This window comes from Mauremys mutica, chromosome 6 (assembly GCF_020497125.1).
Source record: "Mauremys mutica isolate MM-2020 ecotype Southern chromosome 6, ASM2049712v1, whole genome shotgun sequence".
NCBI classification, from domain to species: domain Eukaryota; kingdom Metazoa; phylum Chordata; order Testudines; family Geoemydidae; genus Mauremys; species Mauremys mutica.
Genome location: NC_059077.1, coordinates 8,383,133 through 8,408,492, shown reverse-complemented (window position 1 = coordinate 8,408,492; position 25,360 = coordinate 8,383,133). Strand labels below are relative to the sequence as shown.

Sequence of the window (25,360 nt, the reverse complement as noted above, 5' to 3'; positions counted from 1 at the left end):
TGCAACATTTGTAGCTAGATCTAAACTTTTCAGAAGTCGGGGGTATATTTGTTATGTGTATGTATGGCTGCATATGTGCAGACGTCATGGTAATCAGAGGAGACAGAACCCAGCAACTTCAGCCCCAGAACACGTTTCCACAACTCCTAAAGGCATAAGACCCAAAGTGCTCACTGATTTCTGGGTACCTCAATTTAAAACACCTGGGACCTGAATTTCAGAGTAGCGAATATTCAGCAGCCCTGAAATCAGTAGCCCTAACCCAGAAAATTGAGGCATTAAGAATCTCTAGCCAATTATGAAAATGTTGGCTTTACGTTGTTAGCTCTGAGTAGGCAGCAAGCTCCTACTCTTGATGTGTATTCCCCTTATTAGAGAATGCTTATCCTAGACAGACTAAGATCCACAGGCATCCACAGGCTAATACTAGCTTGACAAAACCATGGCCAAATGAAAATACCACAGATTAGAATCATAGAATCATAGAATCTCAGGGTTGGAAGGGACCTCAGGAGGTCATCTAGTCCAACCCCCTGCTCAAAGCAGGACCAAACCCAACTAAATCATCCCAGCCAGGGCTTTGTCAAGCCTGACCTTAAAAACCGCTAAGGAAGGAGATTCCACTACCTCCCTAGGTAACCCATTCCAGTTCTTCACCACCCTACTAGTGAAAAAGTTTTTCCTAATATCCAACCTAAACCTCACTTAGCAGTGAGTATAACTCAGACCTTCTATACCACAAACTTTGGCCCATTGAAGTCAGCAGGAGTCTTTCCATTGACTTCAGTGGGCTTTGGATCAGGGCCTTTGAGTGTGTTATATACAGGTATTAGGTTTTGGATATGGACCAGCTGTGTCCACTTATGAACTTTTAAAAAATATTGTTCTTGTTGGGCTCTGCAGTTTAGGTTCAGGAGCCTCTCTATTTAAATTGCTGCAAAAGCCAGCCCTCCGGATGCTGTACTGTATTTTGATATAGATGGACTACAGTCAGAGTAAATTCTACAGTTATTAAGTCATTGTTACAACACAATCCTCAAAAAAAAATCCCAACAACCTTAAAGGAAAACGTGAATTTACCATTGGCAGGGGAGATTACACCAGGTGTGATGGGGAACAAGCATGTAGCAATTGCAGCATAACAAACAAATTCGACTTTAGGTTCCCATCTTAAAACTTTCATTTTGCTTATTATAATGCAGTAGGAAAAGACTGTGGTATTAACCATCATTTCAGATTTAGTCTTGTACTCCTCCATACCCTTAGCAGTCACTTTGCTGAGAAGTACTGTCACCTTCCCACAATTGCTGAGAGATTGCTCTGTATCATGTTCCATTATAATAGTATTTTCCAGAGGCATTAATTCCTACCTGGACTGAAGTGGTAATGCACAGATGACAAAAGCTTCTGTCATTATGCACTCAGGAACATCTCCAGTACAAGCCTGAACATTTGTACTACTGTGGAAATTATGTGGTGCTTATATTTCAAAGAATGCATATTAAACAAGACACCTAAAATAGCTCCTCTTCTCAGCCTATATTTTCATGAACAATTCCAGTCACCTGGGTAATTGAAATTTTAAGTGACTTACAGCATTTCCCAGCAGCATTACACCTCATTCCCCTTCTCCAAACTGGCCTAGACTTTACCTAATGACGCATCCAGAGATAAGGATGCTAAGAAACCTTGCCCTATGACACACATGTTGCTACAAGCCAGATTCTGATCTCATTTACACCAGTGTATGCCAAGAGTAGGGACTTGTCTCCACTTACCGGAGGATCGATGCGCGGCAGTTGATCCACTGGGGCTCGATTTAGCGAGTCAACTGCCAATCTTCTCTCGTTGACTCCATTACGCCACCGGAACGAGAAGCATAAGGTAAGTCGACGGGAGAGTTTCCCCCATTGACCCAGCACAGTGTAGGCACCACAAAAGGTTGACCTAAGCTACATCAACTCCAGCTACGTTATTCGCGTAGCAGGAGTTGTGCAATGTAGGTCGACTATGCCCCGTAATGTAGACCTGAATTTTGTCTGCTAAGTTCCACGGAGGCTCCTGACGTATCATGCATCTGAGATCAGAGTCTGGAACTATGCATTTTGATAGCTGCCATGATCTCAACTTCTTATTTACATGTAGAAAACAAACACCTATCCCAGGGTCTGGAGCTATTAAAACACAATCCCTCCAGCAACATATCTTCAGGCAATCTCAACCCCCTATAAACACAGCCAACAGGACATATCCAGCCCCCACAAACAGCCAAGCCCTCTTTAAAATCCCAAGCAAGTAGATGGGTTTTGCAGTATGCCTTTAAGATTAATGTATTCTGATTATTTTTAGATCAAGGGTGGGAAGGAAGTACATTCCTACCACAGTCCGCACGTCATTTTCTTTTACACCGAGGGCACCTCCAGCTCAGTAACCTTCAGAGAGCATACATCCAACAGAATCTCACAGGGGGAGATGCCACCTCTCAAGTAGGCAGGTCCAAAGGCTTTTAGGAATTTGAAAGTCAAAACCAACATCTCAACAGTGATCATAAACTCATAGACTTTAAGGTCAGAAGGGACCATTATGATCATCTAGTCTGACCTCCTGCACAACGCAGGCCACAGAATCTCACCCACCTACTCTTGTTATCAAATCCTTAACCTATGTCTGAGCTATTGAAGTCCTCTAATCGTGGTTTAAAGACTTCAAGGTGTAGAGAATCCTGCAGCAAGTGACCTGTGCCCTACGTTGCAGAGGAAGGCAAAAAACCCCCAGGGCCTCTGCCAATCTGCCCTGGAGGAAAATTCCTTCCTGACCCCAAATATGGTGATCAGCTAAATCCTGAGCATGTGGGCAAGACTCACCAGCCAGACACCCAGGAAAGAATTATCTGTAGTAATTCAGATCCCATCTCATCTAACATCCCATCACAGGCCATTGGGCATATTTTCCACTAATAGTCAAAGACCAATTAATTGCCAAAATTAGGCTATCCCATCATACCATCCCCTCCATAAACTTATCAAGCTTAGTCTTGAAGTCAGATATGTATTTTCCCCTCACTGCTCCCCTTGGAAGGCTGTTCCAGAACTTCATTCCTCTGATGGTTAGAAACCTTTGTCTAATTTCAAGTCTAACTCCCTGATGACCAGTTTATATCCATTTGTTCTTGTGTCCACATTGGTACGGAGCTTAAATAATCCCTCTCCCTCCCTGGTGTTTATTCCTCCGACATATTTATAGAGAGCAATCATATCCCCCCTCAGCCTTCTTTTGGTTAGGCTAAACAATCCAAACTCTTTGAGTCTCCTTTCATAAGACAGATTTTCAATTCCTCAGATCATCCTAATAGCCCTTCTCTGTACCTGTTCCGGTTAGAATCCATCCTTCTTAAACATGGGAGACCAGAACTGCACACAGTATTCCAGATTAGGTCTCACCAGTGCCTTGTATAACGGTACTAACACCTTCTTATCTCTACTGGAAATACCTTGCCTGATGCTTTATTTGTATAGAATTTACAGGAAACACATGATGTAGTCCATCATACTGCCTCATTCTACACGGTGCGATCAGTGCCCAGTTCAGGGGAATGATATTAAATGGCAAATCATTTATTTCTCTTTTTTCCATATATTGAATTTATTGCTTACAAATGATGCCACCTTAAGTGTGGATGTGAAAACTGAAAATCTACCAAAGGTGCAGCCAAGCATTCAAATGCCTTAGGAAAATACTAGTTATTAAATTGAAAGAATTTATCACAAATGCTGATATTCATCAGTGTTCAACAATCCCTTATCTCTAAAGCTATCCAGAAAACGTCTGGGATATGTGTTAAGAAGGAAGCCAGAGCATCTGCAATGGCAGGTGTGCAGCTGGACAGCTGGAGAAACTTGCAAAAGAGGCCAAGTGAAAGAATCCTTCCTTTGACCCTTTCTCAGAGAGGGAAAAGTCATGAGATTTAGCAACATAGAGGACATGCAAAAAGCAGCCCAGGATGTATAGGGATGGCGGAGCATTATTCGTGCCTTAAGTAACGTCTCATGGCTCAGGAAGGATTCAGATTCAGAAACCATACCAGATTGACAGAAATGGAAACAAACCGTCCTTATGCATCCACAGCACAGATATCACCTGAGCAGCAGCAGCTATGTCTGTTTCCCCATCCTATTTCACCAATATAACTTAAATCTGGTATCATGAAGCCTGTTTTTAAGGAAAAAATTTGACTTAAGCTACCTACTTATTCCATTCTTGGCTTTTATGCCAAGAAGAGGAACAGAACCAGGCCTAGAACTGATCTGTATGAGACCCCACTTGATATGCCTTTCCAGCTTGACCATGAACCATTGATAAATACTCTCTGGGAATGGTTTTCCAACAAGTTATGTACCCACCTTATATAGCTCCATCTAGGTTGTATTTCCCTAGTTTGTTTTTGAGAAAGTAATGGGAGGCATTATCAAAAGCCTTATTAAAGTCAAGATATACCACATCTACCACTCCTTCCCCCCATCCACAAGACTCATTACCCTGTCAAAGAAAGTTATTAGGTTGTTTTGACATGATTTGTTCTTGACAAATCCATGCTGACTGTTACCTATCACCTTATTATCTTCTAGGTGTTTGCAAATTGATTGCTTAATTATTTGCTCCATTATCTTTCTGGATACTGAAGTTAAGCTGACTGGACTTTAATTCCCCAGTTGTCCTTATTTCCCTTTTGATAGATTGGCACTATATTTGCCCTTTTCCAGTCCTCTGGAATCTCTCCCATCATCCATGACTTTTCAAAGATAATCGCCAATGGCTCATATACCTCCTCAGTCAGCTCCTTGAGTATTCTAGGATATTTTTCATCAGGCCCTGGTGACTTGAAGACATCTAACTTGTCTAAGTAATTTTTAACTTGTTCTTTTCCTATTTTAGATTCTGATGCTACCTCATTTTCACTGTCATTCACTGTGTTAGACGTCCAATCACCACCAACCTTTTTGGTGAAAACTGAAATAAAAAAGTCGTTTAACACTTCTGCCATTACCACATTTTCTGTTACCGTTTTCCCCCCTCATTGAACTTCTTCTTGCTTCTAGTGTATTTGTAGAATGTTTTCTTGTTACCCTTTATGTCTCTAGCTAGTTTAATCTCATTTTGTGCCTTTACCTTTCTAATTTTGGCCCTACATACTTGTGTCATTTGTTTGTATTCATCCTTTGTAATTTGACCTAGTTTTTATTTTTTGTAGGGCTCTTTTCTGAGTTTCAGATCTTTGAAGATCTTCTTGTTAAGCCGGGGTGGTCTCTTGTCGTGTTTCCTATCTTTTCTACGCAGTGGGATAGTTTGCTCTTGTGCCCTTTATAATGTCTCTTTGAAAAACTGCCAACTCTGCTGAACTCTTTTCCCCCTTAGACTTGCTTCCTGTGTGATCTTACCTAACAACTCCCTGAGTTTGGGGTAGATAAAGCACTGGTAGGATAGGAAAGGACAGGGTGAAACAGAGGACCCTGAGGAAGAGAGCCCTCACCAGATGAGGAGTCCTACACTTTCCCCAAGGAATAATGAGAACCCATCCCCATTGAACGTAACCAGAGAGGTGGATTTCATAAGAAAAGAGAGAGATAACCAGACACTAAGCCAAGCCTATGATCAAGTGGCAGTAGCCAAGAGGGGAGTAGTGGATCCTGTGTGTTCTAAAACAATAGCCCCTGTCAATAGCCCCCTCCTGGGGAAGGGATAGCTCAGTGGTTTGAGGATTAGCTTGTGTAAAGTCAGGATTGTGAGCTCAGTCCTTGAGAGGCCATTTAGGGATCTAGGGCAACAATCTGTCTGGGGATTAGTCCTGCTTTGAGCAAGGGGTTGGACTAGATGACCTCCTGAAGTCCCTTCCAACCCTGATATTCTATGATAAGGCTGATTCCCCACTCTGCCACTTCAAGTGCAGAAGGTGGGGGCCCACAAGGATTTTAAAAATTAATATTGCCACTTCAGGCTGGTATTAAACTCACAAGGTCATAGCTTCCCTCTGACCTTGGATGGGTAGATGCTGCTACCACCCAAGTGCAAACCCCCTTCCCCCATTTTGAGAACCCAGAAAGGAACACTTGGGAATTCCTTCCTGTGGGGTACCCTCAAGCCCTTTCACACACCCCTCCGGGGAAGAACTGAGAAGGAAAAAAAAAAAGGGAAATCTGCTGTTGCCACCAGCTAATTAAACAACATATGCACAAACCTCTTAGGACACCAAAAATCCAATCCTGTTCTTAAAAAAAGGTAAATTTTATTAAAAACAAAAAGAAAGAAAATACATTTGAAACTTAGGTTTTTTGCTAGATCTTAAAAGAAACAATTACAAAAATTAAGCCTCAAGCTAGCTCTCTTGAGGTTCAGTTTAAAGGCTACAAGCGAAACAAAAGCATCTGGGGTTAGCACAGAGGAGTCCAAAGCCATATAGAAAATAAAAGAAATAAAACTAATTGCGTCTTTCTAGACATTTCCTAATCTACTTGCAAATTTGGGTAGTTGTAGGTATAATCTGATGATTTCCATACCTGGCAAAAAGCTTTTTACAGCATAGTCATAGCCCTGACTTTGCTCTGTTCTTTCTCTCCAGAGAACAACCACAGAATAACAAAGGGAAAGCTTTTTTTCCAATTTTAAAGAGTTCTAGCCTTCCCATTGGCTCTTTTGGTCAGGTGCCCACTCCCTCCCTTTCCTTTCACCTATGGGCTTGTTAACCCTTTACAGGTAAAACAAGTAGAGAACAGCTACTAAGAGGAATTTTATAGCTAACTGGATGGCTGGGCCACAAAAGAGAGCTACCCCTCCCCCCCTCATTTATCACAGCCCCACTTTGAACTTCAGGGGGAGTAGTTATATTTCCTGGAGGGGAACCATCGAACCAAAGAGATAAAAATATAGCTCCTCATACTAAGAAGATATTGAAGAGAAGTATTATGGCTTACCCACTCAATCCCTTGTGCAAGATAAGCAATCGGTGAATAGGTTCTATTGACTGGGAAGTGACAAGAAAGTCAAGGACTATTGTGTGTCATGCCCCAAGGGCCAATTGGTAGGACCCAAGGGGACCTGGTAGTCTTGGACTATGCCACCCGGTATCCCAAAGCCATCCCACTCCCCTCTACAAATATGCAACCATCATGACCACCCTTCTGAAGTTGTTCATGTGAGTGGAGATGCCAAAAGAGATCCTGACCAATTCTGGAACTAATTTTGTTTTGAACTTGATGAAAGAGCTATGTGGTCTGTTAAAGTTTAAGACTCTAAGAAGGTCTGTTTACCACCCCCAAGCAAATGGGTTAGTTGAAAGTTTCAGTCAGACTCTGGAAGAAATGTTGAGGAAATTTGTATCATCAGATCCTCGTCACTAGGACCAATTTGCTCCCACTACTGTTATTTGCCCTCAGAGAGGTCCCATGGGTGTCCACAGGATTCTCCCCATTCAAATTGTTATATTGGAGACAGCATTGTGGGACTTTAAATCTCCTTAAAGAAGCATGGGAGGAAGGGCCAAAGATGATAACTTCAGTTATGAGACAGGCCTATGGCCTTAGGGGACTTTGCAAAAGAAAACTTCTTGAAAGCTCAACAAAATCAAGGAGAGGCCTAGAACAAAGGGGCACATCTTTGAGAATTTAGACCTGGTGCCTAGGTAACGTTGTTGCTGCCAAGTTCAGAGTCAATTTTTGGCTCAGAGCCGGGGCCGTTCGATGTGGTGAGACAAATGGGACTGGTTGACTAGGAAATCTGACAGACAGGGAAGAAGAAAGAAAACAGTACCCCACATCAACCTTTCAAAGACTCTTCATAATATCCTGTCCACCTGAACTAGCCTCTCAAGCACCAGTAATCCCAGAATCCCAAGCCATACCGAAGGAAGAAGAGCTTCAACCAGAGAAGAAAGCCCAAATGCAGAAGCTGATTGAATTCTTCCCCACCATATTTTCAACTTTGCCAGGACAGACTCATGTGATGTATCATCACGTAGCCATTGAATCAGGACAATGGGTCTGTGAGAACCCACAACCATTCCTGAAAAATATGTGGGACACCATGCAAGAAGAGCTATGAGCCATGTTAGACCGGAGGGTATGGAGGAGTCTATCAGTGGTTGAAGAAGTCCCAATTCCATTGGTACCAAAGTCAGATGGGACAACCTGCTTCTGTATTGATTTCAGAAAGGTAAATTCAATTTCAAGGTTTGATGCTTAGTGTCTGCCCAGGGTGTATGACTTACAAATAAAGCTGGAAGCTATCAAATACATCTCCACCCTAGATCTTATGAAGAGGTACTGGCAGTTCCCTCTGACCTCAGTGTCTCAGGAAAAGCCAGCTTTCACCACCCCATTCAGTCTCTACCATTTCTAAACTGTGCTATTCGGACTTCATGGGGCAGCAGACTTTCCAATGGCTCATGGACCAAATGCTACAACCATATGGTTAATATACCACAGCATCTATACATGACATTACAATTTACAGGTGGAGGGATAGCTCAGTGATTTGAGCAATTGGCCTGCTAAACCCCAGATTGTGAGTTCAATCCTTGAAGGGGCCACTTAGGGATCTAGGGCAAAAATTGGTCCTGCTAGTGAAGGCAGGAGGCTAGACTCAATGACCTTTCAAGGTCCCTTCCAATTCTAGGAGATAGGTATATCTCCTATTATTATAATTTACAGCTGTAATTGGAATGACTACAAAAGTTATGTTACCTCCATGCTATGGGCTCTCGAGAGTGCAGGACTCACTGCAAATCTGTACATATGTAAAATAGCTAACTTGGAAATTACATACCTAGGTAATACCATAAGGAGAGGCAAGTTATGGCTGCTAATTGGCAAAGTAAAGGCTTAGCAACCTGCCTCACCCCACAACAAAAAACCTACCTCATCCTGACACTTCTTGGGCCTAGAAGGCTATTATAGGCATTTTGTACCAGACTTTGCCATGACTACAGCACCCCTCACAGTCCTCATGAAGGATACACATCCTAAAAAAAAAATCATGTGGCCTGGAGACTGTAACAGGGCATTTAGGACTCTGAAAGATGTGTGTCAGGAGCTGGTACTTTTTCACCCAGATTTTTCCAAAAGTTCACACTACAAACAGATGCCACCAGTGTAGGACTTGGAGCAGTCCTTTCCCAAGAATTTGAGGGAGAGGAATACCTGGTCCTCTGTATAGGTAAAAAACTGTTCCCCCTATTATAGAAAAAGAAGCCTTCGCTGTGAAATGGGTTGTGGATTCCCTAAGGTACTATTTGTTTGGAAATTCCTTCTTGCTAGTAATGGACCATGCCCCTCGTCACTGGTTGAACACCATGAAGTTTGCCAACCCAAAAGTTATGAGGTGGTACCTCTCCTTACAACCATGTAGTTTTTAGGTACTCCACAGAGCTAGAAAGGCCCACCAAAATGCAGCTTTATTTCTTCCTGAGAGGAAGGGGACATGAATGTGGAGGACAAGACCCTGTGTCCTGTTTTGAGAGGGAGGGTATGGGATGTTGTGTACAAACACCACAATGGAGAAGAAGAGGATAAGGAGTAGCTCTAGGCCCATGTAGCTCTGCCCCACTGCACTGGCAAAGCCTGCACAAGCTGGAGGCAGAGCTTAAAAGGACTCAGCTCAGAAGGAGGCAGACAGAGGAAGGAAGCAGCCATGTGCTCTTGGGAAGGAGCAGCCCAGGAACTCCTGCTGCCTGAGGCTTGGAGAAGCTGACCTGACCAAACCTGCAAAGGAGGGACTGGGAACTTTTGAAGGTCAGGAACTTTAGTTTTGTGTTCAATTTGGTATTTTTCTCTGCAGGAAGAGGGGACACTGTTCAGAAGTGATTCAGGGAGGCAGCTGCATAGCACCCCAAGATGCAGGTCTTAGCTGCCTACCATTGAGCCTTGGCTCAGAGCCCGGTGGAGAGGGTGGGCCCGGGCTCCCCTAACTACCCCGAAGGAAGGGATAAAGACAGAAGGCTATTCCTCAGTAGGAAAGCTAGTTGGGGAAGATCCTGAAAGTGCAAGGGTCCAGATCCTAAGATCCCAACCCAAGGGGGGAAAGCCCTAAAGGCCCTTGCTGACTGCTGAAGATTTCCATGGTTTTGGACTCTTTATGTGTACCCCAAAAGGGGGTGGCTTGAAGGTCTGGCCTGGACGAAGGGCTGAGTGACTAAATCCACAACCCATACAGCGGATATGGAGTGAGAAAGAGGAACACCCAAGGGGAAGACATTCTGCCACACCCCAGCCTAACTCCTAGGCAACACTGCTGAGGAGCGTTTCCCTTTACACTTCCCAACAACTATCAGATGTTGATGAACTTTGGTAACTATGGAGCCTGGATAGATTCAAACCAGTGACCTAAAGAGGGAGGGTTCCATGTCCTCTGGAGTGTCTGGTTTCCTAAGCAAAAAGACAGCAACGTTTAAACATTCCAGGTTTCTCTGGACAGCTTCCTGATTTAACATGTAACAGCTGCTTTATTTATTAATTTTTTTTAATTACTGTTCCCTTGTCCCCATAAAATGCTTGTTCTTTTGTGCTCCATGCAAGAGGCTCCTTCCCCCCTCCTTTTAATTTTAATTACTGCAGGTTTGATTGACAGAAAAACAGGGTAGAAGGATTATTTTGGTAAACCAAGCTTCTTCTACCTCATCTGCAGTGACACGATGTAGCCAGCTATTAACACGTCTTTGTGTGTGTGTGAGAGAGAACCAATTTCAACATTTGATGATAAAATGTGGAGCTTGAGAGAATAATGGGGGGGGGCAGGAGGGAAGAAGACTATGAAAGGGGGAATTTAATTGGTCTGCAAAACTAAATTCAGTATTCACTTGTGGACTGGCTTAATGGTTTAATAACTGCCAATTTGGTACGCAGGCTCTGTGTAGTTGTAATAAGAATTTCATCTGCAGCTCTTACAGAGAAAAGATAAGCAAGCAAATATACTGTGGCCACTGAATGCCCTAGTACTGTGTTTTATTATGTTTACTTTATAATCCCATCATCCCCGTGCCACCAGCATGCTTGAGGGGTAGTGAAGGCAGCAGTCGACACTCCCGGTTGACTCCCTGTCTTTCACTGCTACCCTAAGGTACTTAAGAGTGACAGTATAAAGAATTTCTGTGCAGATGAGCCTGTAGATTTGGGGAATTGGCTGCTTATAGACAGGGTTTCTTTTGGTAGACTTAATTCCTTTAGCAAGGGTGAAGAACCATCTGTGGGGATTCTTGTCATGTATAAGGAAGTTAGTCATGCTCTCTGTGGAGTTGAGTTTCTTGAATTTTAATGAAACCCATGTCAATCTCTCGCTGCTATCCCCCTGTGTTAAAATCAGTGGTCAGCGAGTCAACAATCACAACAGTAAATCGGAGTAGATAAACCGAGCAGGACAGTGCTGAAGAATTTAGGTTGTTTTGTTTTATTTGTTTGGTTGGTTTTTACCAGTAAAGCTCTGAGAGAATACACAACGAACCAGTGGTATTTTTGCCTTAAAGTGACAGGCATATAGACACCCCTGCCTCTCCATATATTGCAAATTAATCAGCTCAGGGAGTTACTGATCACTGCCAGCACCAAATAGTCAAAAATTATGAGTCAAACAGCCCAAAATCATGGAACTGGCTTAGAAATCATGAGGTTTTTTTTAAAAAAAAATAATTTGGAATTGTTTTTCTTTACCTTTTGCTTTTTGAGCCTTTACATACATTTGCTTCAAGTTCTCAGGTTTTTCTGTGGAAGTGCAAAGGCTAATATTAAATGGAAGCTGAGATTTTCATGCAATTCCATGGCTTTAGGAGCTGAGAACATAAGAACATACTGGGTCAGAGCCATACTGGGTCAGAGCAAGATCCCTCTAGCCCAGTATCCTGTCTTCTGACAGTGGCCAATGCCAGGTGCCCCAGAGGGAATGAACAGAACAAGTAATCATCAAGTGATCCATTCCGTGTCACCCATTCCCAGCTTCTGGCGAACAGAGGCTAGGGACACCATTCCTGCCCATCCTGGCTAATAGCCATGGATGGACCTATCCTCCATGAATGTATCTAGTTCTTTTTTGAACCCTGTTATAGTGGAGGCTATAGCTGAGGCTTTAAGAAAAAAACACCATGCATCTTGAGACTCATAATGTCTTCACAAGATCTGTCAACAACTGTTTAACTGTTTATTTCACCCTGTGAGTTTGGCATTTCTCAACCCCAGACTCCAGTTTGGGGAGTTTAGCCTAGTTCAGGTGCTGGTTCCAGTGTAATCTGCTTATTCTTGTTCTTAAGAGCCTATCTGACTTTTGGAAACTTATTTTGGGCTGGCAGTTCAGACCAGACTAGGGCCTACATTTGAGAGTTAGATGTAAGGGTCTTGGTTAGAAGCCAAGACAGAGAAGCCTAAGTTCTGAGATACCAAAATGTAAAAAGGCATGTGGATGACAATATCATCTCTGTGGAATTTTGCTCGTTGGAAGAAGGCTCCCCTGCTGTGCAATCACTCCAAGAGATGCAGCCTGTTTTCTCTCAGTGCTCGAACATCCTGGACTTATGCAGCCCCACAATGCCTGCATAAATACCTCTAGCCTGGTTGCATCCTATATTTGCAGGTTTATTTCTTGAGAGCAACATGTCTAGTTATCTGCAGTCAAAAGTGATCAAGATTTTCTCCCCATTCATAGTGTAATTAACAGGGAAACTTCTTTCTTATTTCATTTCAGAGATCTCCATTAAAAGTAATCAAGCATGTTTCGCTAAACCAAAGCTGTTAAGCTTTACAACTGAGATATATGTTACCTCCACTTCGAAAGACTTGTAAGCATAGGACAGAAAAAAGGCATAGATGTTCCTTCCCATTAACTACAAAAGTGACATATAAAATTGCAACTATTTCTATCTAGTTTATTTTTAAGAGATAGTCTTCGTCACATGATTAAATAAATATGTGTTATTGGTCAGTGGAGACCAATGCATACAGTTCTTTATGTAAAGTATATTAGGCTTTCATGCTGACCCTTTTAAACATTTATTTAACTTGCATCCAGGAGAGATGATGGTAAGAGTTCAGTCTGAGCTTGCAAGGGCACTAAATAAACCTGGCTTTACTAATAGCAACTGCACTACAAATGCCATTATACTGATTATGCTACTTATGAAAGATTACGTCATATTTACACATGTGAACAGTAAAGAATGTGGGGATGAAAATTAGGAATGTTTAATTGAAGCTGTGGGGAACAGAAATCTTAAATAGCCTGCACCAATGTGTACCTTCTACCATTTAATTAATGGGTTTATATCTCTGGCATATAAATCCTGAGACAATTTTGCCCAATTTTATATCTAATTAACATTCTGGCCTCTTGCAGTTGTTGCCCTATTAAATTAATCTGACTGGCAGAGTAGGAAAATGTCAGCAATTTAAGGGTTAATTCTCTCACCCATCCTACCTTAAAAGTGGCTTTCAGTATGGGCTAATGCTCCAGGTGGGAAGACAACATTGGGAGAACTTCCAGTGTGCCTCCCATGGAAATGAATGGAGCTACTTGCTGAGTAAGTCTATGTCTACACTATGATCCTTACGGTGGCAGCGGCTGTGCTGTTGCAGTAGCACCATTGTAGGGTGCGCTGTGTGGCTGCTCTTTATCAACAAGAGAGAGCTTTTCTGGCGACAAAATAAACCCACCTCCAACGAGGACGGTAGCTTCATCGGCAGGAGCTCTCTCCACACCAGTGTTTTTTGTGGCTAAAATTTTTGTTGTTCAGGGGTGGTTTTTTTCACACCACTGAGTGACAAAAGTTTTAGCGACAAAAGTGCCAGAAGAATACCCACTTCTTCTTGCATCCGAAGAAGTGGGTATTCACCCACGAAAGCTCATGCTGCAAAACGTCTGTTAGTCTATAAGGTGCCACAGGATTCTTTGCTGCTTCTACAGAACCAGACTAACACGGCTACCCCTCTGATACAAAAGTGCCAGTGTAGACAAAGCCTAATATTTCACTCAGCCTCACCAGGAGTGGCAAAATCTTCCCTGAAATCTTCAACATGTAGCCAGACAGTCGGCCGTAACAATCATTCTCCATTTGGTCCATTCCTGCGTGGCCACAAGGGCTTAGGGTGACCAGATGTCCCAATTTTATAGGGGTCTTTATGGGGTCTTTTTCTTGAATAGGCTCCTATTACCCCCGGCCCCTGTCCCAATTTTTCACACTTGCTGTCTGGTCACCCTACAAGGGCTTGACGGCCCAAGAGTCCAACATCGGAACAGACTTGATGAATCCATGTAATAGGGGGTTTGCTTCTGAGCTGCCTCCACCCCTAGATGGGTGGAATTTTATCCCAGATGTTACAAGCCACCCGGAGAATGAGGTTCACTGGAATGTCCTGTGGCATTTTTGCGACATGTCCGAAAAGCATAAGTCACCGTCTGCGGACAATGGCCCCAGTAGTCTGTAGACCGGAGCAACCATAAACATCTACATTACAGATGAAGTCACTCCACTTTGTGCCCAATATACAACATTGGAATTTTGTGTGGGAAGCCTCCAGCTTTGCCCAGTCTGAGCAGGGCCGCCCAGAGGATTCCGGGGGCCTAGGGTCTTCGGTGGCAGGGGGCCCTTCCGTTCCGGGACCCGCCGCCGAAGTGCCCCGAAGACCCATGGCGGGGGCCCCCCCGCTGCCGAATTACTGCCGAAGCGGGACCCGCCGCCAAAGTGCAGCCCGGTCTTCGGCAGTAATTCAGCGGCGGGGGGCCCCCACCGCAGGTCTTCGGGGCACTTCGGCGGCGGGTTCCAGAACGGAAGGGCCCCCCGCCGCCGAATTACCGCCGAAGACCGAGCTGAACTTCGACGGCGGGTCCCGTTTCAGCAGTAATTCGCCAGTGGGGGGGTCCTTCTGCCCCGGAGCGGAAGGACCCCCCGCCGGCGAAGACCGGAAGAAGCTCCTGGGCCCGGCCCCGCAAGAGTTTTCTGGGCCCCCCGGATCGAGTGAAGGACCCCGCTCCAGGGGCCCCGAAAAACTCTCGTGGGGGCCCCTGTGGGGCCCGGGGCCTTGGGCAAATTGCCCCTCTTGCCCCCCCACTCTGGGCGGCCCTGAGCCTGAGTGGCGTAGTGTTCATGATTCGCAGACATACAACAGTACGGGGAGGATACAGCTAGAATAGATCCTGAACTTGATTGTTGTCCTGAGACAATGTTGGTTCGATATTCATTCTAAATGACCCATGACAGATGCTGCAATGCAAAACCTCTGTGTGAGAGTTGGAGGAACTGGTGAGTATAGAAGTCAAATAGCAAAAGCTGGAGACTGTTTTGACAATTTTATTATTCAAAGAGATTGGGGTTGTGAGTGGTCCTGGTCCTAGATTTTGCAGCTTTGTCACTGACTACAAAACATGGAGGCCAATCTTAGCTGACTCCTCCACCATTTGGCCTGACATGAAAAAAAAAACAATACAGAAACAAACAAACAAAAAAAACCCACCAGACTTGCAGTGCCTGTGAACTCTGAGCTGTGAACTGTTTTTTAGAAGTGTTGAGCCATTAGCTTTTGAAAAAGCTGTGGTTGCTTTGTCTCTGAATATCAAGCTGCTTACATTGAGGTGCCTAATGATGGATTTACTAACCTAAATTTAGCCACCCTATTTGAAAATATTGGGCTTTGGGCTCTGAACTGAGGTGCTGACTGGCGCCACAGGATGGATGAAAACTCATCGTCACTCAGGGAAATCCTAAATGGACACTAGGGATTTGCTAATTCCACTGAGTAGCTAGAATGAATAGCTTGGCTCAATCAACCTGAGACTCAAACATCTGTATAGGGTCTCCAACATATTTTTGCAGTGTCTGTCTATTCTTATTTTCAGGTCGCTGACATTGAACTGCTCTTGTGTAGGTGTCCTGGATACTGATGGGTTGTACACTGGTTTCATTAGGACTGGAAAACTAACTTGCTGCCTTTGCCAGACAAGGAAAAACACGGCAGATAGCTCCGAACAGCAGTGTTTATAAGTTTACAAATAGAAACTGAGAAAGTTTGGATTCGGCTCAAGTGCACCATCAACCTCGGGCAGCCTCCTGGTTTTGTGCGCGTGTGTGTGTGTGTGTGTGTGTGTGTAGCTTTATGATCCATTTATCTAGTCCTAGTGAAAGATCTATAGAGAAAATTACTGGGGCAGAATGTAGATCCAATTGCACTTTGTGCAATAGGAGGAAATGATTCCTGTTCTCATCATTTGGATCGATAATTTGCTAAAGCAGAGTATTAGCAAGAGCAACAACTCCGCCAGGTTAAGGGGATTTTACACTGAATAATGACAGCCTGGAGAAGGGAAGAGCAGAGGGAGTAAATCCTAGCAGCCTTTTACTAGTGAGGTAGCACATGCAAGTGAATCAATAGTGGCTGTGGTAAGGCAGTGCTGTAAAGATGCTTTATTGGTCTGACTAAGTAGGTTGGCAGGGCAGCTGCTGTGAGCATCAATACAAAGAAGCACGTCTGGTCCAAATACCAAACTGAAAACCAAGGGCCTTCTCTTGCTCAGAAGTGCTAAAAAGTAGTATTGGCTCGATCTCCCAACCCAACCTAGCTCCACGGTTTTGGACTGGCATCCCCATCTCGCCCCGACCTCACTTGTTCACAGAGGAGACAATGCCTCATTGATATCAAGAGGAGCGCCTAACAATTTATTCCCAGCATTTCTGTTGGCCAGTTGTGAGTGGCATGTAAACCTCCTTCCTCTAAATTTACCTTTCAGCGTGCTACTGATATTGATTTTCATTTTTATACCATGTTCCATTCTAGCGCTATAGACAGAGGGAATATGTGGTAGTGCACATCAGGGATGCCCGGGGGGGGGGTACAAGTGGAGCAATTTTCCCCGGGCCCCACAAGGGCCCCCACAAGAATATCGTATTCTATAGTATTGCAACATTTTTTTATGGATGGGGCCCCCAAAATTGCTTTGCCCCAGGCCCCCTGAATCCTCTGGGTGGCCATGTCCCAGAACTTTCCAGCCACAAAAAGGCACAGTTCCTATCCAAATAAGCATGTAATCGGCAGACATAAGGTAGAGAAATGGCCGTAGCATATCCAGATGGTGACTGACTGGATCCTGTCAATACAATGTAGTCCCAACATATTTTCCTTGAAAACATATTAACTACTAACTAATTAATACCCAGTGCCCCTAAAAAATGTATCATCAGTCAGCCACAGTGAGAGCACTCAACCAAAGTTTCATTCCAGTTGTAGAGAGATTACTGGTTTCCAGAAACATTCCCTATACTTTAAATGGAGAGTCTTGCTCCAGATGGTAATATCAGTAGAACCGGAAGGCATTTTTAAGGGCTTCTACTTCTGCAGTGATATCACAGCTGAAGTTGGTATGTAGGAGGCACTTGAATGCAGACAGGGTAGTAGTTTTGCAAATCAGCTCAGGAAGGCTGTGTCATGCATGGCATAAGGCCATTACTTCACCAACCACTGGAATGCACTCACCTCTGGGGTGGAATACGGCAATTGTCTGATAATATGTAGCAACCTCCAGAACCGTTTAGGATAGAGAACAGAGCATAACTTATCTGACTGAATAGGGGAGAGTTTAGTAGCTGAAACCAGCTGAGGTTTGTGCTGATCTTTACCTGAGTCTTTTTGCTCATTTTGTCATTTTGTCTTCTAGAAAGCATAGACAGAGGAGATTCACTAAAGGGTCAAAAGCAGCAGGATTGGGACCTCATGGTTGCAAAGGGACCACAGAGCAGTTATGAATTGGGCCTTCTGTATCTCTGTGGTGATTGTTCTAGTGAGGACTCCATGGGTTAAAGATCAGCCAACATCAATGTTTCAGTTATATACATAAAATATAGCACTGACTGTGGATTACAGCACAGCATTCAAAAACCTGGCGATATTGATTTTACACTTTTTCCTGTGATTCTACATCATGTTCCTTTAGTTTCTAGCAATCTCTATAACTTTTATGCTGACATAAATTGTGATAAAATAGGAATCAAATAACCCCTCATTTTCCCTTCCAGAAATGGTTAGGGAAGCTCTATTGCACCATTAACATGGTTTGTTTGTTTTTTAATGTAGATGATCATTAGGCAGGTGAAGCAGGCAGGAGTTAAATCTAAATCCACAATGCAATTTATACTGTAGTGTGGGCTTGGTTTTGCTCTCCTAGTGGAAAGCATGGGAAATCATTTAAACAATTATTTAGCTTGAGCACCTATGTTATATTATTATTATTATTATTATTTTATTAAAATTACTACTATTTATTTTATTATTTTTTATTTATTAACTTCAGTTTCTTAAAGTGAACTTAGTGGTGCAAAGCCAATAGCAACCAAACTGAACTCCTCAGTTCATCAACAGAATAGGTGCAAGCTGGACATATCTCTGTACTGCTGGAACTTCAAGCCGTGTTGACCCACCAGCTCTCCCAATGGTGCCATATACATACTAAGTAATAGTAGGGAGAGGATTGAGCCTTGTGGGAATCTGCAGATGAGGACTAGTGAGATGGAGGAACAGTTGCCCATGATGTGTTCTGGCCTGAGACATCATGAAGTTTCCATTCCACTCTGCAACTTCTTGGAAGTGGCAAAAGAATATCTGGGATCAGCCGGAATCAGATACCACAGAGAGTTCCACTAAGATGTGTATGACCATACTTCCTTTATCTATGGCTGGAAAAAGAACATCCACTACAGCTACAAATACCATCTCTATTCCATGTGCTGTCATGAAGCCTGGCTGAGAGGGATCCAGGATACACTCCTCTGATTCCACAGCTGGTGGTGGAGACCATCAATTAGCTGCTTAAAAAAACAAAGTTAGACTTTGGACAACATCTTGCCAGATCTCTATCAGTACTGGTCAGAGTAGAGTATAGCACACTCCCTTCATAAAAGTAGGTGCTGAAAATCTGTCCGTAGAGTGCCTAGAAAGTATCTGATCTCTCATCATCCAGGAAGTGCAAGGTATGGATTTACAGGTGATTGCATTGACTGCGGTCAATACATCTTACTGTTACTTATACCAATAGACTGGAATCTTGGAAGCAGGCTGTTGTGTTTCTCACCCCCGTCTAAGATAGTTGCTGTTGGTGACCTATTCAATGGGCAGTTGTCTCTGTGAAATAAGATGAAAATGTCTCCCAGTAGGCGGTACTGTGTCCTGTGGCTGAGTGAAGGTAATCTGGGTTTACAAAGCCATTTAATCTTCCTCTAGTGTTGAGAAAGAAGTTACATTAACTGTTTTGGGGGAGGGACTTTTGTTCCCCAAATCCATTCAGAAACTAAGAACAATTATTTAATATTTTTGGCAAAAAGCTTTATTTAAGCAGCAAATTGAAACAACTGCTAGGAGTCTCACACCTCCATGGAGTACCTACTAGCTTAGGTACACACCCACTGTCTCTGCAATGCATTATCAATTAGCATAGGCAATATCCTGAAACACCATCGTTGGATGGACACTAGTTCATGAGTTATGATAACATATATGATCCTGGGGTACAACATTACCCCAGAAATATATTATCAATTAACATATGGAAATTACATTTATGTTAAAACACACACACACACACACACACACACACACACACACACACACACACACACGTAACCCAGATTGCTTAGTGCAGGAGTCATCATTACCACAATTACTATGGAAGATACTCTCATTAGAAGCAAACTTGTACACAGAACTACTCAAAATATAGGATAACAGTGCAACATGTTTGGATTACATTTGTACCCGCATACTTTTCTGATACAGAAAAAAATGTTTTCATGCTATTTGTTTTTCGCTGAATTGTGTACATGTGCTTAGGTGACAATGTCCTAAAACAGCATTGCTGGATGGCCACTTTCATGAATTATCGCAACATATATGCTTGTGGGGTACATTACCTCCACCATTGTGGATGGGGGTTAAAGTCTGGAGAAGGGTGTGGCACATCACTTAGCTGCCTCTATGGCAGAGATATAGGCTCTCTTTACCTCATTCACATCAATGGAATAGGTTCATAGAAGTCCTTTTTTCTGAGTCTGTCTGTATCAGACCTTGTGCCTCTCCAATAATGCTTGAGTTCTGTTGCTACACATTTCTTCTGTTACAGGCCATCCAAGAACCAGGACATTCTGTGTGGGTGGTCACGTGGGAGTGTGACAGAGTGCTGGGTAAGCAGTGTTTAGTCAGCCCTCTGCCACGCCTGCTCCAATTAAGGCGAGTAGTTTGGAGAAGGCTAAATAGGCCTGTGCCTGCCTAGATCAAAGTGTAGTGTCTGTTCTTATCAGTTTAATATCTCATAGGTCCTTTATTTGAGGACTGTATGTTAAATTGATTTTTGAATCAAGGGGATGGAATAGGAGCTTGCTCTGTCCACCCCATGCATTGACCTGGTATTGCAGTGTTTCCAGGACCAGTGCCCAATAAAAAAATCTAGCTACAGCCTAATTGGCCGGGACACTATAAAAGGCCTGGGGAGTAAGGAAGCTGGGGGAGGGAAGGAGAACCAGAGAGTCTAGAGGGACTGGTCTGATGATTGTAAAGCCTGGCTGTAAAACCCCTGCATATAGACAGTAAGGTGGTGGTGAGAAGAAGCTACAAATGATGAGCACTAGTGGTTGCATCCACGTGAGGTGTCCCTAACTGGTTTCAAGTATCAAGTATCAAGTATCAAGTAGCCGTGTTAGTCTGGATCTGGAAAAGCAGCAAAGAATCCTGTGGCACCTTATAGACCAACAGACGTTTTGGAGCATGAGCTTTTGTGGGTGAATACCCACTTTGTCGGATGCAAGTAGTGGAAATTTCATCCTTAGGATGAGGCTTCCTGATTGAGCTAACCTCGTTATCTCTAGCTTGCTTCTTGCTTGCATATATATACCTGCCTCTGGAAATTTCCACTAATTGCATCCGACGAAGTGGGTATTCACCCACGAAAGCTCATGCTCCAAAACGTCTGTTAGTCTATAAGGTGCCACAGGATTCTTTGCTGCTTTTACCTAACTGGTTTGTGAGGCAGAAGCTAGAGGGGCACACCTGTGCCTCGCTACAGGGAGGTGGCCATTTAGGATGAGAGGGAGGGTGTACAGCAAAAAGCAGGAAGCGATCACTCCCACAAGATAAAAGGTCCACAGCCCAGGGGCAGCTCTAGGCATCAGATAAACAAGCAGGTGCCTCGGGTGGCAAAATATATGGGGCGGCATAATGCTGGGGCCCCAGCTCATGCCTCAAGCAGCGTCCTGGGCTGGATACTGACCGCCCTGGGGGGCGGTAACCAGCCTGTCCTGCCGCCGAGTGCGGTGGGGCAGGGAACCGGCTAAGTGGGGAATGTGTCCCCACCGCTCTCCCTCTGCCTCCTCCTCCTCCTCCCCTCTGTGCCACCTCCTGCCAGGGGAGGGGAGAGGGGAGCAGAGAGGGAGCCCAGCCGGAGCCCAGCTCGTGCCGGGGCCAAGACCAAGGATGAGTGGGGCTGGGATCAGCAGCAGCCCCAACCCCTGGCCCTGGGAGCGGCGGTGACAGGAGATGAATCCACCCCGGGCCAGATCCGCAGCAAGGTAAGGGTTGGGCCGGGCGGGCGGGTCCCCGGGACTCCTGGGGTGCTTCTACCTGCTGGAGCCCCAGAGGCTGCTGCCTCCCTCCCCAGCCCCTCATATCACTCCAGTGCTTGGAGTCTCCTTCTGCCTCCCCTCCTGCAGGAGGCGAGCGACCTGGCAGAGAGGGGCAGCATCTGTCCAGCAAGCCCAGCACCTCTTCCCTGGCTCCTCCAGCCCCAGAGCTCTCTCCATTGCATGCCCCTGTGGCTCCCAACTGGGCAGCCTCAGCACTGGGAAAACGCCAGCAGGGCTGGGTCTAGTGTGTATCCGAGCTCGTGGGGAGCTCTCTCACCCCAATGACTAGTGCTTTACCTACGGCAAGTACAGTAGTGCAATAGGAGTGTGACGGGAAAAATATCATGTCACGTGACACGGTCACTCAAATCACGATTAGCGCTAATTAGCCATTTGCGCTAATTTCCGTTTCGTGGTGGTGCCAGTGGTTATAGAGCTAAAATGCTGGGACAAAAACGAAAACGACTGGTTAAAATTAAATGTTAAAATTACACTAGTAGGAAATAGTTTTATTTCACTAACTACAAATTCTCTGTTTTCAGTTTTGTTTTTAATTTTAAACAGTCAAAACAAAAATGCAAAGTGCAAACGTGTAAAAGCCAAAAAAAAATTGTTTTTCTTGAGGCAGCGAAAAAACCTAGAGCCGGCCCTGATACAACCTCTTCTTTGCTGATAATCTCTTTGGTCAGCTTGTGTTTCATGTATTAAAACAAGATACAGCATGAGATCTGTGGTGGGTGTATTTAGCTTTAGGATTCAGTGCAGCATTTACAAGACATGCTAAATACCTGAATATTAGGAAAGCTTGATTCTATTCAATGTCTTGAAGGATATCTGAAGCTGTAGTAAAACAAGTGTTTTGTTTTGGTTTTCTGAATAGATTTCAGATACTGGGACCAGATATGGATTCTAGATAATGCAGAGATTCAAATATTTTGAGGTTTGGAAAATCATATTTACTTGTGTGGTTAAGCATATCTCATGCTATACGCTTGGGTGCACAGAACTATGGGCCTCTGAGTGAGGTGCAATCACATGCACAAAATGTTTGAGGAGCAACAGGAATGAAAATGAATGGTCCCTGCAACCACACTGAGGGGAGAGTGAAATAAAACACTGGGGGCTTGGGAGTGGAGCTCAAGCCTTCATCCTTTCCACTCCCAGTGTGGTTCTCCAGCTTGGTTTTCCTCTCAGGCTGATGTCACATGAGTGTAACTGTGTTGACATCAGCGAAGCTACTTCTGATTCATGCCACTGTAGAAAGGAGAAGAATCATACCCTCAGCCTCTGATTTATGGCTGAGTATGAAGAGTTCCTCAGAGAGATGTATATCATGTGTTCTGATTATCTGTGCCCTTATTCACTAACAAGAAAAAAAAGAGATACATTTAGTCTGAACCTCACCAAAAACACTTCACAACAGTGAGATCTGTTAGGTCAGAGGTTCTCCTGCTCCTTCAGAATGCATACCATGATACAAAGATTTTCTCATGGAGCATCTCTCTGACCATCTGTGATTAAGCAGTCCTCCTTCCCCCACTCTCACTATTGCATAACATCCCTGTGTCGAGGACAGCAATTATTTACATGGGACACCAATATTATTAGGAAAATATTTAATGTATTTGCATTTGTGTCTTAATACAGTTTAATGTTTGGCAATAAGCAGAGCCATCACCATTGACTGGATAGCTCAACACGGACTCCCATGTGTAGTGATTCAAAGTCAAATTCAGTCAAAGTCAAAGTCAGACTGGCTAAAACAAATTAGGGCTAGATTGTGACTTTAGTCTTGAGCAAGGGGTGATGCAAGCTGCACCAGCAACCCTAGGAGGCATTGCACCTCAGAGACACCCCTCTGAGACCCAGTTATTCTTATGTTCCTCTCTTGTTTTGCAGGGGTAGGAGGAGATAAGCTATTATATCCCTTGAAATGGTGCAGTTTACTTACCCTGATCATCTACTTCCTAGTCATAGTAGCTGACCAACGTGAGAGGGTATCTCATCAATTCCCCCCACCCCACCTACTTGCCCATTGTGGGGAGTATCTGAAGAGTAGCAGATCTCCACATCCCTCGCAGATGTTACTCATCTGAACATGGGGTTGAGAGGGGGCCTACTCCCTCTGACTCCTCTACTCATCCCAGTAAAAAAAGGGCACCACCATTAGAAGATAAATGGTATGGAACATTTCTGCACCTTTTCCATTTCCAACACGTGTAATTCAACAATCATGTCTGTATGCCTTGGTAGCCTAGCTACTATGGTGACAAATGCATTTTAAGTGATTATAAGTGATAGGCAAAAGTCAGAGTTAGTTACCAAATAAAATAAAATGTAAGCACACAGTTTAAACTCTCAACTTTATTAGTCTGGGAAACCTCTAGATTAAGCAGTTTTTCTCACCCCACAGGATATTTCAGTCCTTAATATACAGGTTTGTCCCTTAAACCTTGGCTGGTCTCCTCTGTTGGAGTCTTCAGTCTTCTGAGTGTCTTTGTTTCCTGCAGCATAGGTGGGGGCAGGAGAAAGGCCAAGCATGGGGCCCCTGTGTTCTATTTTATATCCTCAGTCCCATGTGCTTGGAGAACCCACATCCAGGCATGTCTAGGGGGCATTGCCGAGTCCCTAGGCAAGGTTGAGCAATTCCCCTGGTGTGGCCTCATGCAGGTGAGTCATTGAATTGTAGCTCCTTTGCTGGACAATGGCTGTTGATCAGTTGTTTGACACCCCGTCCGGGCGTTGGTTACTTTCCTTGCTGTTGTCTCTGGGGAGCTAATATCTAGCTGATTCCCCAGCTTACAGCATGTTTTAGTGACAACTGTACAACACAATTCTCATAACTTCACATGCATTGATGATATATGTATATGGATAGAGAAATGACTTTCAGCAGATCATAATCTTTCCCCTGATACTGCACACGACCTGCTTTATATGCAAGATCACAATTATATATAAATGAGGAATATGGGGGTTACAGGGTGCTCCCCCAAGATATAGTATATCACAATTTGATCTTCCTTGGATTTTGTTTTTAATGGTTCCAAGCATGAAGAGTTAAAAATATCCCAGATATAGCTGCTGCAAGGTCAACAAAATGATACCAGGGTGATCTTAGCAATGAAGAAACACAGGAGAAGACAGGATAGATTAGTTAAGAAGTGAGTGGGAATAATGTAGAGTTCAGATGTCCTACAAACCGCAGACGGGTCAAACAGGATGACCCCAAGTGGCCCTGCTGTCTATGAATCTGAGATGACTTAACTGAAAAATTAACAGTGTCTCCAAGTGCAATAAGTGCATGGCTGGGCTCTCCAACTATTCTGCCTTCAATCTGTCTGTGCTGCGAGGATCATAGACTCATTCAGGGCAAATTAGTGTTGTTTATTTGAGCAAATCGTTTTGCTGCTCCCAGGGGGATGGCTACATCTTCAACTCCAGCACCCAAGAACCAGACAGATCGTCATACATCAGCTCCAGTGGCTGAGAGGAATTTTAATGCCAATAATGCTTTACTTTGGATTCTTAAACACACACAGATGAGTCACACAGCTGCAAATCATATGAGGGGAGAAGGATAGGTGGCAGCTTTGAATTTCAAAGGATTTGTTTCCAAGAGTACACTTTTGTTAATGATCGTTTCAATAGTTTAGGTAAGGTCGGCTTTGCACCAGAGAGAGACTTTGTGGTGGAATTTGTGACATCTTCTAGCAAGTAAGTAACTGAGAGATTGTTACT

General features: G+C 44.0%; 1 non-coding gene across 1 annotated transcript; it reads left to right on the top strand.

Annotated features, from left to right (window-relative positions):
• The first annotated feature begins 20,254 nt into the window (after positions 1-20,254).
• Positions 20,255-20,441, top strand: LOC123373445. The gene has a single exon (XR_006580729.1). It is a non-coding gene; the product is annotated as a U2 spliceosomal RNA (small nuclear RNA).
• The last annotated feature ends 4,919 nt before the right edge of the window (positions 20,442-25,360 follow it).